At 42.9% G+C, this 16594-nt stretch overlaps 1 pseudogene; it reads right to left on the bottom strand.

Moving 5' to 3' along the window:
* LOC115200809 (trinucleotide repeat-containing gene 6B protein-like) overlaps positions 1–16594 on the bottom strand; it is a 45242-nt pseudogene that overhangs the window by 10551 nt on the left and 18097 nt on the right.

Below are 16594 nucleotides of genomic sequence, written 5' to 3'. Positions count from 1 at the left end.
TGTGTAACACTTTCGGTGAAAGGCACATTAGTACATTCAGAAACCATACATAACACATTTACAGTGATACTCTGAGTGTTTTCCAGTCTTCTACCTGAGTTGTGTGTGTTGTTGAGGGGGCTGTCTGAGGCACTGTAGGGCCAGGCACCAGGTGAAGGCAGCAAGGTGTTCAGGGAGGGGTTGGCTTCTGGAACAAACACCACAAGCTTAGCTAGCATCAACACACCATCAAGAAATATGTATTATTAACACAACCTGATGTTTAACTGACTGATGCATGTATTGATGGGTATGATTTCAGTGTTATGTGCAAGTTTCTTTGACTTTATGTGAGAACACGAGGAGGGCTGATAATATACTTATGTAATGTGTTACTGTTAAGTAATGTCAGGTCAGCCGGTCTCAGCAACTAGTGCTCGGAATGTGGACTTAGTCATAGATACAGTAGTCATAGATACAGTAGTCATAGATACAGTAGTAACTCTGCTTGAATCTCGGTAGGTACCTGTGTTGTCTCTTAGCAACTGGTGCTCTGTGTCGTTGAGGCTGGACGGCCCAGGGATTCCCATCATGCTCCCTGGGGTCATGTAGGGATCAGACTCGGGGTCGATGCTCTGGATCCCCTTCCAGGGCACGCCGGGCTGGAACTCTGACATCACAGACAAACATACAGGAATTCTGGATTAGAATTTAAGAACAAATAGAAGCCCCCTCATCGACTTAACCCTGGTCACAGAGAGTTGCAGGCTTCTGTTCCAGCCCAACACTAACTGATTCAGGGGATTTGACATTACCCTGAAGAACACACACATCATCCCTCAGGTGTGTTAGTGGTGGGATAGAACAAATCCCTGCCCATTCAGTTGGTATTTAGAAGGGCCACTCACCAGGAGGCCAGCTGGACGTGCCCTGGGGCTTGGAGCCCATCTTGTTCCCAGGAGTACGGTGCCAGTTGTCCCCCTGTGTGGGCATACCAAGCCCCTCCCCTCCCATCATGTCATACTGGGAGTATGGTGAGCCCCCCCTCCTCATAGGGGTGGACATAGGACCTGAAAGGGAGAGGGGGATGGAAAGACAGAGTGAGATGAAGAGAAGAAAAATAAAGTCAGATGAAAAAGCAGCTGATTGGTCGACATGTCATATTGTAATTAATTCAGTACACTCACTACAGAATAAGGGCTTTCGCTCTCACCGTTTTTGTGGAGGCTCTCAGGAAGGGAGGGGGCAGAAGAGTGACCCTCCATCATCCATTTGAAGCGGGATTGCTGCCCCCCCACATCCTTCATCCCCCCTGGGCCCCCCACCACCGAGCCCCCCATGTCCAGACCAGACATGTTCACTCCTCCACCGTACCCTGAGGGGGGGGGGGGGGGGGGGGGGCAGAAAGGTGTCAGAGCTGATGACAGGTGGCCTGTACAATGACTCAATTACATGCAAAGCATCAGTCAGTATGCAATGAAAATCCTCAAGACGGTCTACATTGTTAGTTGTTTGTATTGAAAATAATATATTCTAGTTAGGTGTTAACATTTTAGGAATGTTCTCTCGGGTAAAAATGGAAATCTCAAATATGTGACACAAGAGAAGATTATCTATCCTTTATCTCCATTCATGTCTATGTGTACACCACTCACCAGAGTAGCCCTGTGTTTTCTGGTGCAGGTCCACAGAGCCCCCCATGCCTGGATGGGGCAGGGAGTCTGCCATAGGCAGTTTTGGGCCTCCCCCTCCCAGGTGAGAGGGGGACAGTTTGGAGCCCACTCCCACCCCGCCGACACCCTGCTGCTGCTGTTGCCTCTGCTGCTGGAGAATAGCCACGATCCTGGCCAGCTGAGGAGGAGAGAGATGACGGATTAGTGGGATTGAAAACCCTGTAAGCAAACACAGCAACATGCGCGCATCACCACAGTCTGACTATCCATGCGATGCTGTGACAGTAATTCCTCAAGTACAGAGGTTTACCTGAGTCATAGCATGAAATAAGTAGGGTTGTGTTGTTTCCCATGCAGTAGTATTAGTAGCTGCTGTACCAGTAGGAGTACCTGTTGTGGGTCGGCCTGCTGCCGTACATTCTGGTATATAGTAGAAGTAGTAGCAGTGCTTGACTTGGACTGAAATAGGAGCCTGTACTCATTTTGGGTGCAGTAGCAGTAACAGTAGTAGTGGTAACATTATTATTTATTTAAAAAAAATAATAATATTATTTAACTACGCAAGTCAGTTAAGAACACAATCTTATTTACAATGACGGTGGGTCGTTCAGGTGCAGAATGACAAATTCTTACCTTGCCAGCTCGGGGATTAGATTCAGCAACCTTCCGGTTACTGTCCCAATGCTCTAACCACTAGGCTACCTGACACCCCAACAGTAACAGTAGTGGTGGTGGTAGTAACAGTAGTGGTGGTGATAGTAACAGTAGTGGTGGTAGTAACAGTAGTGTTGGTGGTGGTGGTAACGGTAGTACTGGTAGTAGTGTTTTTTTTTGTCAACAATTGTTTACAGATAGATTATTTCATTTATAATTCACTGTATCACAATTCCAGTGGGTCAGAAGTTTACATAAACTGAGTTGACTATGCCTTTAAACAGCTTGGAAAATTCCAGAAAATTATGTCATGGCTTTAGAAGGCTAATTGACATGTGGCTGTATTTCAAGGCCTACCTTCAAACTCAGTACCTCTTTGCTTGACATCATGGGAAAATCAAAAGAAATCAGCCAAGACATCACAAAAACAATCGTAGACCTCCACAAGTCTGGTTCATCCTTGGAAGCAATTTCCAAACACCTGAAGGTACCACGTTCATCTGTACAAACAATAGTACGCAAGTATAAACACCATGGGACCACGCAGCCGTCATACCGCTCAGGAAGGAGATGCATTCTGTCTCCTAGAGATGAACTTACTTTTGTGTGAAAAGTGCAAATCAATCCCAGAACAACAGCAAAGGACCTTGTGAAGATGCTGGAGGAAACAGGTACAAAAGTATCTATATCCATGGTAAAACGAGTCCTACATTGACATAACCTGAAAGGCCGCTCAGCAAGGAAGAAGCCACTGCTCCAAAAGCACCATAAAAAAAGCCAGACTATGGTTTGCAACTGCACATGGGGACAAAGATCGTACCTTTTGGAGAAATGTCCTCTGGTCTGATGAAACAAAAATAGAACTGTTTGGCCATAATGACCATCATTATGTTTGGAGGAAAAAGGGGGAGGCTTGCAAGCCGAAGAACACCATCCCAACCGCGAAGCACGGGGATGGCAGCACCATGTTGTGGGGGTGCTTTGCTGCAGGAGGGCCTGGTGCACTTCCCAAAATAAATGGCATCATGCGTGAGGAAAATTATGTGGATATATTGAAGCAACATCAAGACATCAGTCAGGAAGTTAAAGCAAATGGGTCTTCCAAATGGACAATGACCCCAAGCATACTTCCAAAGTTGTTGCAAAATGGCTTAAGGACAACAAAGTCAAGGTGTTAGAGTGGCCATCACAAAGCCCTGACCTCAATCCCATAGAACATTTGTGGGCAGAACTGAAATAGCCTGTGCGAGCAAGGAGGCCAGACTCAGTTACACCAGCTCTGTCAGGAGGAATGGGCCAAAATTCACCCAACTTATTGTGGGAAGCTTGTGGAAGGCTACCCGAAACGTTTGACCCAAGTTTAACAATTTAAAGGCAATGCTACCAAATACTAATTGAGTGTATGTAAACTTCTGACCAACTGGGAATGTGATGAAAGAAATAAATTATGAAATAAATCCTTCTCTACTATTATTCTGACATTTCACATTCTTAAAATAAAGTGGTGATCCTAACTGACCTAAGATAGGGAATTTTTATTAGGATTAAATGTCAGGAATTGTGAAAAACTGAGTTTAAATGTATTTGGCTAAGGTGTATGTAAACTTCCGACTGTATATATTTTTTGTAATCAGGACCCGCAGTCCGTATTGACCCCGCTCTGGGGGGTCAATAGAGAAAATTATTTTATGTAGAGGTGCTGACTAACAGTGAATAAACTATAAGCTATAAAAAAATAAAGAGTTGCACACTCTATATATAAACTCCCAGTAATTTATTGGGTAAGTCACCACTGTTTCAGCATCACTGTGACTTCTTCAGGGTAATGTCAAGAATGCTTGAACCAGGTTATGTAGAGAAACAGCTCAACCAATGGCAACAGTGAGGGGTGTATAATAATTATTAAGTGAATTAGAATGAATTGAGTAAAACTTTAAAAACAATAGTTTATAGCATATTGAATATATTAGGCTATTGTGCATAATATTAGCATAAACATACATTGTTTAATTAAATTTCACCTATATTTAATTGTTTCCTACTTAATAAAAAAGCGTTACTTGTAATGCATAATAAGCATCATCAACAGGGGGAACATATTGGGTGTACGTTGATGAGCTGTAGAAAGAATACATCCATTTATAAGACTCGCTCATAAAAGAGAGTTGTTCATTTGGGGCCTGAGATCAAAGTCAATTTCCACACCACTAGGGGCCAAAGTTTTTTGTACTTTGTTTTTTTGTAAAAGTAGGATCTCGATGTTTCCTCCTCTCCTTGGTCGAGCAACATGCTCAATGCCTGTGTATTTGAGGGAGGAGGTGGGATGGTTAGCTTCAACAAAGTGAGCTGCTACTGGATAGAGCAAAAAGTTAATTCGTACCTCCCTCCAAATGCAATGCATCCATAGAAACCTTCTGCAGGATTGTTGAAAATGATGTAGGTGACCTACTGAAAGACTAACAGAAACACAAATCCTATGATAACCTGAGTAGAGATGAGAGAATGGCTCTTAAGGACTTAGTCAGATCCTTCGATTATCATTCAAAATAAATGTGACAAAGGAGGAGGAGTTTGTATACAAAGCAAATGTGACTATGTGAATGAAAGTCGCCGACAAATATCTAAAGGTGACTTCTATCGAACTGAATTATAACCCTAACCTAGAATTCCAGCATAATATCTCATCCACAGTGGAAAGCTGTTTGGAATCAGGCCAAATCACCAAAAAATTGTGAATTTCTATGTGAAATTCCCTAAGATACCAGCTTTTTATACAATCACTAAATTACAAAACAAGTGTCTCCTCCCCTAGGTAGACCCATTGTAGCAGCAATCGACTGATATCCAACATTTCTACATTTGTGGATCACCGTATTAAACCGATGGTTGAGAATCTCCCATCTTATGTCAGACACTAGTCACAAGATCTCATTGATAGAGGGCTTCGGAAGGATACCAGAGGGCACCCTGCTGGCCACTTTTGATGTGGAGAGCTTGTACACTAACATCCCACACACTGGAGGCTTGCAGGCGCCGCAACACTTCCTTCAGCAGACAGACTTCAGCAGCCATCCAAGAGACACACATACTTTCTAAAATCCTCCCATGGAAGAGATGCATAGATGTCTTTGTGCTCTGGGAAGGAAGTCAGCAGGAACTAAATGAATTCCAAACTCTCTCTGGATAACTCAAAATTCACCATGCAGACTGATGAGAAATAAACTACCTGGACTTGGATCCTCAAAGAGGATTACACACAGACGTATACACAAAGCCCACAGACCGCAATACCCTGCTATGTGTGGATAGTATGCATCCCCTTCCCCTCAATAATGGTCTACCATATAGCCAGTTATGCAGGGTTAAACGAATGTTGCCACCAGACAGATTTTGAAAGCATTGCTAAAAAAAAAAAACAGAAATTCCAAATGAGAGGCTACAAGGACAAAACTCTTGATGCTGCAATGATGAAAATATCTCAAAAACCAAAAGAGGAAATGCTAAAAACTCAACCAAAGAAGAAAACAACGCAACAGTCTTTTTCACCAAGTACACCAAGTGTACGGAGAACACGAAAGAAATCCTGAAAAAGCACTGGCATATTCTGTAATCAGACAAAATATATATAAGAAAATAATCACGCACCTCTTCAAGGAACCCCCACTGGTGGTCTATAAGCGTGGTCACAATATTGGAGATAGCTTGGTGAGATCTGACCTGCCCACTCAGACACTCTTGACACCCATTCCAAATGGGAACTACAAATGGGGCTAACACACACAGTGCAATAACACTATAAGATCTAAAAATCCCTGTTAGGTGTATCTCATGCAAGACCAAGGCAGTAATCTATTTTATCACTTGTTCATGTGGGAAAGCCTACATAGAACAAACGAAAAGGTAATTAAAACAATGCATAGCTGAACACTTCAGCCCCAATCGGGTGTAAGAACATTGACTAACCAGTAGCAGCTCACTTTGGATGGTTAGCTTCAACAATCTCCTCCCTCAAATACACAGGCATTGAGCATGTTGCTCTACCAAGGAGAGGAGGTAACGTCGAGATCCTACTTTTACAAAAAGGAGGCTACCTGGATATCCTATCTAAAAACATTGACCCCTAGTGGTCTGGATATTCACTTTGACTTCCGGCCCCAAATGAACAATTTTCTCTTATGGATATACTTTTTTTTTTTTTTTATCAAATAGGAAATTAAATGTGAAATTGAATTAAACAATGTATGTTGATTATAATATGTACAATATTTAATTATGTTTCCATATGATAACAATAGCCTAGTATATTCAATACGCTACAAACTATTGTTTAACAGTTTCACTCGATTCATTCTAATTAACTTAACAATTATGACACACCCCTCACTAGTGTCATTGGTCGCACTAATTGCAATGTGCCTACATAACCTGGTTCAAGCATTGCCTGAAGAAGGCACAGTGATGCCGAAACGTGAGTTACCCAATACATTACTGGGAGTTTATACACACACACACACACACACACACACACACACACACAGTGGGGGGAAAAAAGTATCTGATCCCCTGTTGATTTTGTACGTTTGCCCACTGACAAAGAAATGATCAGTCTATAATTTTAATGGTAGGTTTATATGAACAGTGAGAGACAGAATAACAACAACAAAAATCCAGAAAAACGCATGTCAAAAATGTTATAAATTGATTTGCATTTTAATGAGGGAAATAAGTATTTGACCCCTCTGCAAAACATGACTTAGTACTTGGTGGCAAAACCCTTGTTGGCAATCACAGAGGTCAGACGTTTCTTGTAGTTGGCCAGCAAGTTTGCACACATCTCAGGAGGGATTTTGTCCCACTCCTCTTTGCAGATCTTCTCCAAGTCATTAAGGTTTCGAGGCTGATGTTTGGCAACTTGAACCTTCAGCTCCCTCCACAGATTTTCTATGGGATTAAGGTCTGGAGACTGGCTAGGCCACTCCAGGACCTTAATGTGCTTCTTCTTGAGCCACTCCTTTGTTGCCTTGGCTGTGTGTTTTGGGTCATTGTCATGCTGGAATACTCATCCACGACTCATTTTCAATGCCCTGGCTGAGGGAAGGAGGTTCTCACCCAAGATTTGACAGTACATGGCCCCGTCAAATGATGCGATGAAGTTGTCCTGTCCCCTTAGCAGAAAAACACCCCCAAAGCATAATGTTTCCACCTCCATGTTTGACGGTGGGGATGGTGTTCTTGGGGTCATAGGCAGCATTCCTCCTCCTCCAAACACAGCAAGTTCAGTTGATGCCAAAGAACTCCATTTTGGTCTCATCTGACCACAACACTTTCACCCAGTTGTCCTCTGAATCATTCAGATGTTCATTGGCAAACTTCAGACGGGCATGTATATGTATTCTTGAGCAGGGGGACCTTGCAGGCGCTGCAGGATTTCAGTCCTTCACGGCGTAGTGTGTTACCAATTGTTTTCTTGGTGACTATGGTCCCAGCTGCCTTGAGATCATTGACAAGATCCTCCCGTGTAGTTCTGGGCTGATTCCTCACCGTTCTCATGCTTATTGCAACTCCACGAGGTGAGGTCTTGCATGGAGCCCCAGGCCGAGGGAGATTGACAGTTCTTTTGTGTTTCTTCCATTTGCGAATAATCGCACCAAATGTTGTCACCTTCTCACCAAGCTGCTTGGCAATGGTCTTGTAGCCCATTCCAGCCTTGTGTAGGTCTACAATCTTGTCCCTGACATCCTTGAAGAGCTCTTTGGTCTTGGCCATGGTGGAGTTTGGAATCTGATTGATTGATTCCTTCTGTGGACAGGTGTCTTTTATACAGGTAACAAGCTGCGGTTAGGAGCTTGTGACAGAAAGATATAAGAAAGCATAGTCGAGTTTGGTGACAGAGAAAGAAATCAAAACAAACTTATCAATATTCACATTTCAGTATCATCAGAATCCAGAGAGGACCCTTTAAGAGTGTGCTCCTAATCTCGGCTCGTTACCTGTATAAAAGACACCTGGGAGCCAGAAATCTTTCTGATTGAGAGGGGGTCAAATACTTATTTCCCTCATTTAAATGCAAATCAATTTATATCATTTTTGACATGCGTTTTTCTCTATATTTTTGTTGTTATTCTGTCTCTCACTGTTCAAATAAACCTACTATTAATTATAGACTGATCATTTTTGTCAGTGGGCAAACATACAAAATCAGCAGGGGATCAAAAGCTTTCCCCCCCCACTGTGTGTGTGTGATCATTATATATATTATATATATATATATATATAATGATCACACACACACACACACTATCTATCTATCTATACATATCTATATATATATATATATAGATAGATAGATAGAGTGTGTGTGTGATCATTATATATATATATATATATATATATATATATATATATATATATATATAGAGTGTGTGACTATTTTTATAGCTTATGATTTTGTTTTAATAACAACATAACATGGCAAAAATAGTAGTGAAAGTATAGGCATTGAATTCTTTTTCAAGCAGCTACAGTAGGCTGCACACCACTGTTTGAGTTGAGCACTGCAGTGGTGCACATCATAGACTATTTCACTCCCTTCATCTGAACATCGTGTCAGCAGCCATCATACATGTCAGTTCAGTGCACACAGTTTAACACAAAATAAAAGATTTGAGAAAACATTTATACTGAACAAAAATGTAAACGCAACAAGACTACTGAGTTACAGTTCATATAAGGAAATCAGTCAATTTAAATAAATGCATTAGGCACTAATCTATGGATTTCACAACTGGGAATACAGATATGCATCTGTTAGTGACAGATTTATATAAAAATACAAAAAAATAGGGGACGTGGATCAGAAAACCAGTCAGTATCTGGTGTGACTAGGGTTGTGGAAGTCACAGAATCTTGTCAGCCGGTGATCGTCAAGCAAATAACTGGTCGGTCTCACAATAATTAACCATTAAAAAACATAAAACACATCTAGCATCTCCTTGCTTCCACACACAGCCTACAAGCCATTTTAAAAAGTCTAATAAATCAATGTAATATAGCCTACACCTTCACAATAAATCCATTATGTTAGACAGGTCTAAAGAAGCATGATATGAAGAAAATGTAGTCTATTTCAGAAGAACAGAATAGCATACTCTGAGTTGTCCTTAAGTTAGGTCCTGATGTAGTTCATTTAGCAGACAAGATTTGCTTATAATTCCGTGGTATTATTTTATATTATTTAATAGTATGAAGAATACAATTGAACAAAGCTGAATAAAATATAAATATTTTCTCCAAATGATTTGAGGGAGTGTGCACATGCGGCTATTCTGTGTTGAGTGGTTAACAAAGAGACCGGTATTCCTATATGCTTAGTTTAGAGTTATTAATGTAACTTTGGTTCTACAAACATTGGGCTGTATGTTTTGACATTTAATACATTATAAGGCTGCATGATGAGACTAATGATAATTTGAAAAAAGTCGCTTGAAAGGCATGAGCTCCTCTTTGTTTTTTTGCGAAGGGTGTAGACACTCCAATAGTCTCATTTACAATTTGACAAGCACTTGATAATGCCTCGAATTTCACGGCAGCATGCCCTTTGTGGCTGTAATGCACCCTAAAAAAAATCCATGCCTTTTGCGGCCCAGAGTGCTGCATTGTGCCCTTCTCCCTGAGTGTGCGGCACAAGCCGAAGCTTCTCTCGCTCACGTGACGGGTCTTTCTCACAGGCTACAAGTTTAAGACAGACAAATTCCAAGGTGCATATTGAAGATATTGGAAGAAATGTCCACATTTACTTTGTCAGTCAACAAGATGAGAAGGCCAAACGAACAGCAAAAGCACTAGCCTACGTCAATCTACTATCCCCCATTGTACAAAAGTCGACCTATTCAATTCTGCGCGCAAAATAAATATTCCAAACAGTCTGGGACAGTTGTGGGATGCGATAGATCAAATTAATTACAACCACGAGCATAAAAAAAAACGTTTTTATGCAAAGTGGCTGACGCAAAAGATCAGAACATTTAGCTTAAAAATGTTAATAAATGATTAGTCCTTTCCTTCACATTATAAGCACAGCAATGCACACATCGTAGTTGGCTATAAGCATGAATGTTCCATTAGCGGGAAAACACCATTATAAAAAGTGACCAAAAATACAATTATGCATGTTATGCTTTGATTATAAATGGTGCATTTTATAGTGAAAATTCTCACGACCCTTGTAAAGCGGATTAATGTAAGAAGTTATTTGGCCACTTACTTTAGTTGTGATACAAACTTTATTAAAGTAAACTCAGCAAAAAAAGTAACGTCCTCTCACTGTCAACTGCATTTATTTTCAGCAAACTTAACATGTTTAAATATTTGTATGAACATAAGATTCAACAACAGACAAACTGAACAAGTTCCACAGACATGTGACTAACAGAAATTGAATGATGTGTCCCTGAACAAAGGGGGGTTCAAAATCAAAAGTAACAGCCAGTATCTGGTGTGGCCACCAGCTGCATTAAGTACTGCAGTGCATCTCCTCCTCATAGACCGCACCAGATTTGCCAGTTCTTGCTGTGAGATATTACCCCACCTCTTCCATCAAGGCACCTGCAAGTACCCAGACATTTCTGGGGGGGATGGCCCTAGCCCTCAGCCTCCGATCCAACAGGTGCCAGACGTGCTCAATGGGATTGAGATACGGGCTCGTCGCTGGCCATGGCAGAACACATTCCTGTCTTGCAGGGAATCACGCAAAGAACGAGCAGTATGGCTGGTGTCATTGTCATGCTGGAGGATCATGTCAGAATGAGCCTGCAGGAAGGGTACCACATGTGAGAGGATGCCTTCCCTGTAATGCATAGCTTTGAGATTGCCTGCAATGAGAACAAGCTCAGTCCGATGATGTTGTGACACCACCCCAGACCATGACGGACCCTCCACCTCCAAAATCGATCCCGCTCCAGAGTACAGGCCTCGGTGTAACGCTCATTCCTTCGATGATAAACGCGAATCCGACCCTCACCCCTGGTGAGACAAAACCGCGACACATCAATGAAGAGCACTTTTTGCCAGTCCTGTCTGATCCAACAACGGTGGGTTTGTGCCCATAGGCGACATTGTTGCCGGTGATGTCTGGTGAGGACCTGCCTTACAACAGGCCTACAAGCCCTCAGCCCAGCCTCTCTCAGTCTATTGCGGGCAGTCTGAGCACTGATGGAGGGATTGTGCGTTCCTGGTGTAACTTGGGCAGTTGTTGCCATCCTGTACCTGTCCCGCAGGTGTGATGTTGGGATGTACCGATTCTGTGCAGGTGTTGTTACACGTGGTCTGCCACTGCGAGGACGATCAGCTGTCCGTCCTGTCTCCCTGTAGCGCTGTCTTAGGCGTCTCACAGTATGGACATTGCAATTTATTGCCCTGGCCACATCTGCAGTCCTCATGCCTCCATGCAGCATGCCTAAGGCACGTTCACGCAGATGAGCAGGGACCCTGGGCATCTTTCTTTTGGTGTTTTTCAGAGTCAGTAGAAAGGCCTCTTTAGTGTCCTAAGTTTTCATAACTGTGACCTTAATTGCCTACCGTCTGTAAGCTGTTAGTGTCTTAATGACCGTTCCACAGGTGCATGTTCATTAATTGTTTATAGTTCATTGAACAAATGTTTAAACCCTTTACAATGAAGATCTGTGAAGTTATTTGGATTTTTACGAATTATCTTTGAAAGACAGGGTCCTGAAAAAGGGATGTTTATTTTTTTGCTGAGATATATATATATATATATATATATATATATATATGCCTGCCTAAGGGCTAGGCTACATGAGGTGTGCGACTATGATTTCAACAAGTTGACAAAAAGGCATTGTTTCTTATGCTGGGCATCATTCATAAGTGATTGGCTAATATTGTCACCCATCACACTATTCTTGATTTAATCTTGTCTTTACATATATTATTTAGTATATGTGACATTTGATTTGATTTAGAATCGACCATTATCAAGCACTTGTATCAAAACGGGCAGAGGAAAAAATACATGTCATCTATGCACTTAAATAGCGAATGGAGGACTCTTTTCCCCTGTACTTTATTTTCATGCCAGCCAGGTAGGATATTCTCCTTTAGTAAATATAAGCAATGTGCTTAATATTAGGAAAGTTAAGAAATAAATAGTAGGCCTAGCCTATAGAAAGCTGATGGGATCCTATTTTTATTACCGGCCATCACTTGGTTTTCTCCCGCAACTGCATAGCCTATAGAAATGTTGCTCAACATGAGCTCATGGGCTCTCATGAAGTGTTTGTAAAACTAATCAAATACATTTGCATTGATGTCAGAGTGACTAGAGGGACAATAGAGTGCTGAGTACCTGGCAGTTAGCAAGTTTGGTAGGCTACTAATGACCAGCAGCAGCATCAGAGCTTGGAGAAGCCTAATTACCGGGACTAAACGGTCATGTGGAATTTGACTGCCTTCATGACTGGTGACCGCCGGTAATATGGTCACCGCCACAGCCCTAGGTGTGACCACTATTTGCCTCATTCAGCATATCATCTTCTTTGCAGAGTTGATCAGGCTGTTGATTGCAGCTTGTGGAATGTTGTCCCACTCTTCAATGGCTGTGCGAAGTTGCTGGATATTGGCGGGAACAGGAATGCGCGGTCGGTCGTACACGTAGATCCAGAGCATCCCAAACATGCTCAATGGGTAAAATGTCTGGTGAGTATGCAGGCTTCCAGGAATTGTATAAAGATCCTTGCGACATGGGGCTGTACATTATCATGCTGAATGGAACGACAATGGGCCTCAGGATCTCTTCACAGTATCTCTGTGCTTTCAAATTGCCATCGATAAAATGCAATTGTGTTCGTAGCTTATGCCTGCCCATACCATAATCCCACCGCCACCATGGGGCACTCAGCAAACCGCTTGCCCACACAAGGCCATACACTTGGTCCTGCGGTTGTGAGGCCAGCTGGATGTACAGCCAAATTCTTTAAAATGACTTTATAGGAGGCTTATGGTAGAGAAATTAACATTACATTCTCTGACAACAGCTCTGGTGGACATTCCTGTAGTCAGCATGCCAATTGCACACTCCCTCAAAAGATGAGACATCTGTGGCATTGTGTTGTGTAACAAAACTGCACATTTGAGGAATGAATTATTCCTAGCACAAGGTGCACCTGTGTAATGATCAAGCTGTTTAATCATCTTCTTGATATGCCACACCTGTCAGGTGGAAAGATCTTCCCAAAGGAGAAATGCTCACCAACAGGGATATAAACAAATTTGTGCACAAAAATTTTGAGAAATACATTTTTGTGTGTATGTAAGATTTCTGGGATCTTTAATTTCATCTCATGAAACATGGGACCAACACTTTACATGTTGCGTTTATATTTGTGTTCAATGTATTTGGGAATATATTTAATTGGACAGACATGATTCTGTATTAGACCTGTCATCTCCTATAATAGTAGTAGTAGCAGTAGTACCTGTTGTGGGTCGGCCTGCTGGCGTGGGTTTTGGGGGAACTTCCTCTGGTTCTGTAGGAGCTGTTGGAGCTGCTGTGGTGAGGTGAGCTGTTGCTGCTGGGGGTTCTGTTGCTGCTGCTGGAGGAGGAGCTGGCAGGCCTGGGGGAGAGGGATAGACGACTGTAAACACCTGTTATAACACCCTAAGAAGAGGAGGGCAGTTTGAACACAGCAGATAGAGAGAGGAGGGGTATGAACAGAAGTTGATGTCTAATAGAGCTGTAAGGTCTCAAAATACGTTTTTAAAACAAATTGGGCCTACAGTATAGTTGGAAAGTATTCAGACCCCTTCCCTTTTTCCACATTGTTACATTACAGCCTTATTCTAAAATTGATTTAAAAAAAAAAAGAAATCCTCAATCTACACACAATACCCCATAATGACAAAAATAGGTTTAGACATTTCTGCAAATGTACTAAAAATAAAGCCAGAAATCCCTTATTTACATAAGTATTCAGACCCTTTGCTTTGCGACTCGAAATTGAATTCAGGTGCATCCTGTTTCCACTGATCATCCTTGAGATGTTTCTACAACTTGATTGGAGTCCACCTGTAGTAAATTCAATTGATTGGACATGATTTGAAAAGGCACACACTTGCCTATATAAGGTCCCACAGTTGACAGTGCATGTCAGAGCAAAAACCAAGCCATGAGGTTTGGCCGTCATAGTAAATAAGAATTTGTTCTTAACTGACTTGCCTAGTTAAAGAAAGGTTAAAATAAAATCACCTGGCCAATACCATGCCTACGGTGAAGCATGGTGGCAGCAGCATCATGCTGAGGGGATGTTTTTCAGCGGCAGGGACTGGGAGACTAGTCAGGATCGAGGGAAATATGAATGGAGCAAAGTACAGAGATCCTTGATAAAAACCTGCTCCAGAGCGATCATGTCCTCAGACTGGGGCGAAGGTTCATCTAACAGGACAATGACTAAGCACACAGCCAAGACAACGCAGGAGTGGCTTCGGGAGAAGTCTCTGAATGTCCTTGAGTGGCCCAGCCAGAGCTCGGACTTGAACCCGATCGAACATCGCTGGAGACACCTGAAAATAGAGCTAAAGGCTAGAGCTGCTGCTTTCAAGGAGCAGGAGACTAATCCGGACGCTTATAAGAAATTCGCTATGCCCTCTGACGAACCATCAAACAAGCAAAGTATCAACAAAGGATTAAGATAGAGCCGGTGTAGTAGGATTAAAAAGCTTGTCAGATGTAGCAGGGCTTGAAAACTATTACGGACTACAAAGGGAAATCCAGATGCGAGCTGCCCAGTGACGCGAGCCTACCAGACGAGTTAAATGCCGTCGAGTCAAGCAACACTGAAGCATGCATGAGAGCACCAGCTGTTCTAGATGACTAGGTGATAACGCTCTCCGTAGCCGATGTGAACAAAACCTTTAAAACAGGTCAACATTCAAAGCCGCTGGGCCAGACATATTACCAGCACGTGTACTCAAAGCATGCGCGGACCAACTGTCAAGTGTCTTCACTGACATTTTCAACCTCTCCCTGACAGAGTCTGTAATACCTACATGTTTCAAGAGACCACAATAGTCCCTGTGCACAAGGAAGCGAAGGTAACCTGCCTAAATGATTACCGCCCCGTGGCACTCACGTCGGTAGCCATGAAACGCTTTGAAAGGCTGGTCATGGCTCACATCAACAGCATCCTCCCGGACACTTTAGACACACTCCAATTCGCATACCACCACAACAGATCCACAGATGTGCGAATGAGATTGCGCCTCCACACCGCCCTTTCTAACCTGGACAAAAGGAAAACATATGTGAGAATGCTGTTCATCGACAACAGCTCAGCGTTCAACACCATAGTGCCCTCGAAGCACATCACTAAGCTAAGGACTGGGACTAAACACCTCCCTCTGCAACTGGATCCTGGACTTCCTGACAGGCCTCCCACAGGTGGTAAGAGTAGGCAACAACACGTCTGCCACGCTGATCCTTAACACTGGGGCCCCTCAGGGGTGTGTACTTAGTCCCCTCCTGTATACCCTGTTCACGCACGACTCCAACACCATCATTAACTTTTCTGACGACACAACAGTGGTAGGCCTGATCACCGATAACGATGAGACGGCCTATAGGGAGGTCAGAGAACTGGCAGTGTGGTGCCAGGACAACAACCTCTCCCTCAATGTGAGTAAGACAAAGGAGTTGATCGTGGACTACAGGAAAAGGCGGGCCGAACAGGCCCCCATTAACATCGACGGGGCTGTAGTGGAGCGGGTCAAGAGTTTCAAGTTCCTTGGTGTCCACAACACCAACGAACTATCATGGTCTAAACATACCAAGACAGTCGTGAAGAGGGCACAACAAAACATTTTTCCCTTCAGGAGACTGAAAAGATTAGGCATGAGCCCCCAGATCCTCAAAAGGTTCTACAGCTGCACCATCGAGAGCATCCTTACCGGTTGCATCACCACCTGGTATGGCAACTGCTTGGCATCTCACTGTAAGGCGCTACAGGGTAGTCCGAACGGCTCAGTACATCACTGGGGCTAAGCTTCCTGCCATCCAGGACCCATTTAATAGGCAGTGTCAGAGGAAAGCCCATAAAAAATGTCAGAGACTGCAGTCACCCAAGTTATAGACTGTTTCCTCTACTACCGCACGGCAAGCGGTACCGGAGTGCCAAGTCTAGGATCAAAAGGCTCCTCAACAGCTTCTACCCCCAAGCCATTAGACTGCTGAACAATTTATAAAAATCGGCACCGGACAATTTACATTGACACGCGCC

This window comes from Salmo trutta, chromosome 10 (genome assembly GCF_901001165.1).
Source record: "Salmo trutta chromosome 10, fSalTru1.1, whole genome shotgun sequence".
In the NCBI taxonomy this organism is placed as follows: Eukaryota; Metazoa; Chordata; class Actinopteri; order Salmoniformes; family Salmonidae; genus Salmo; species Salmo trutta.
The sequence above is the reverse complement of the archived record's forward strand: the minus strand, read 5'-3'. Positions and strand labels throughout refer to the sequence as shown.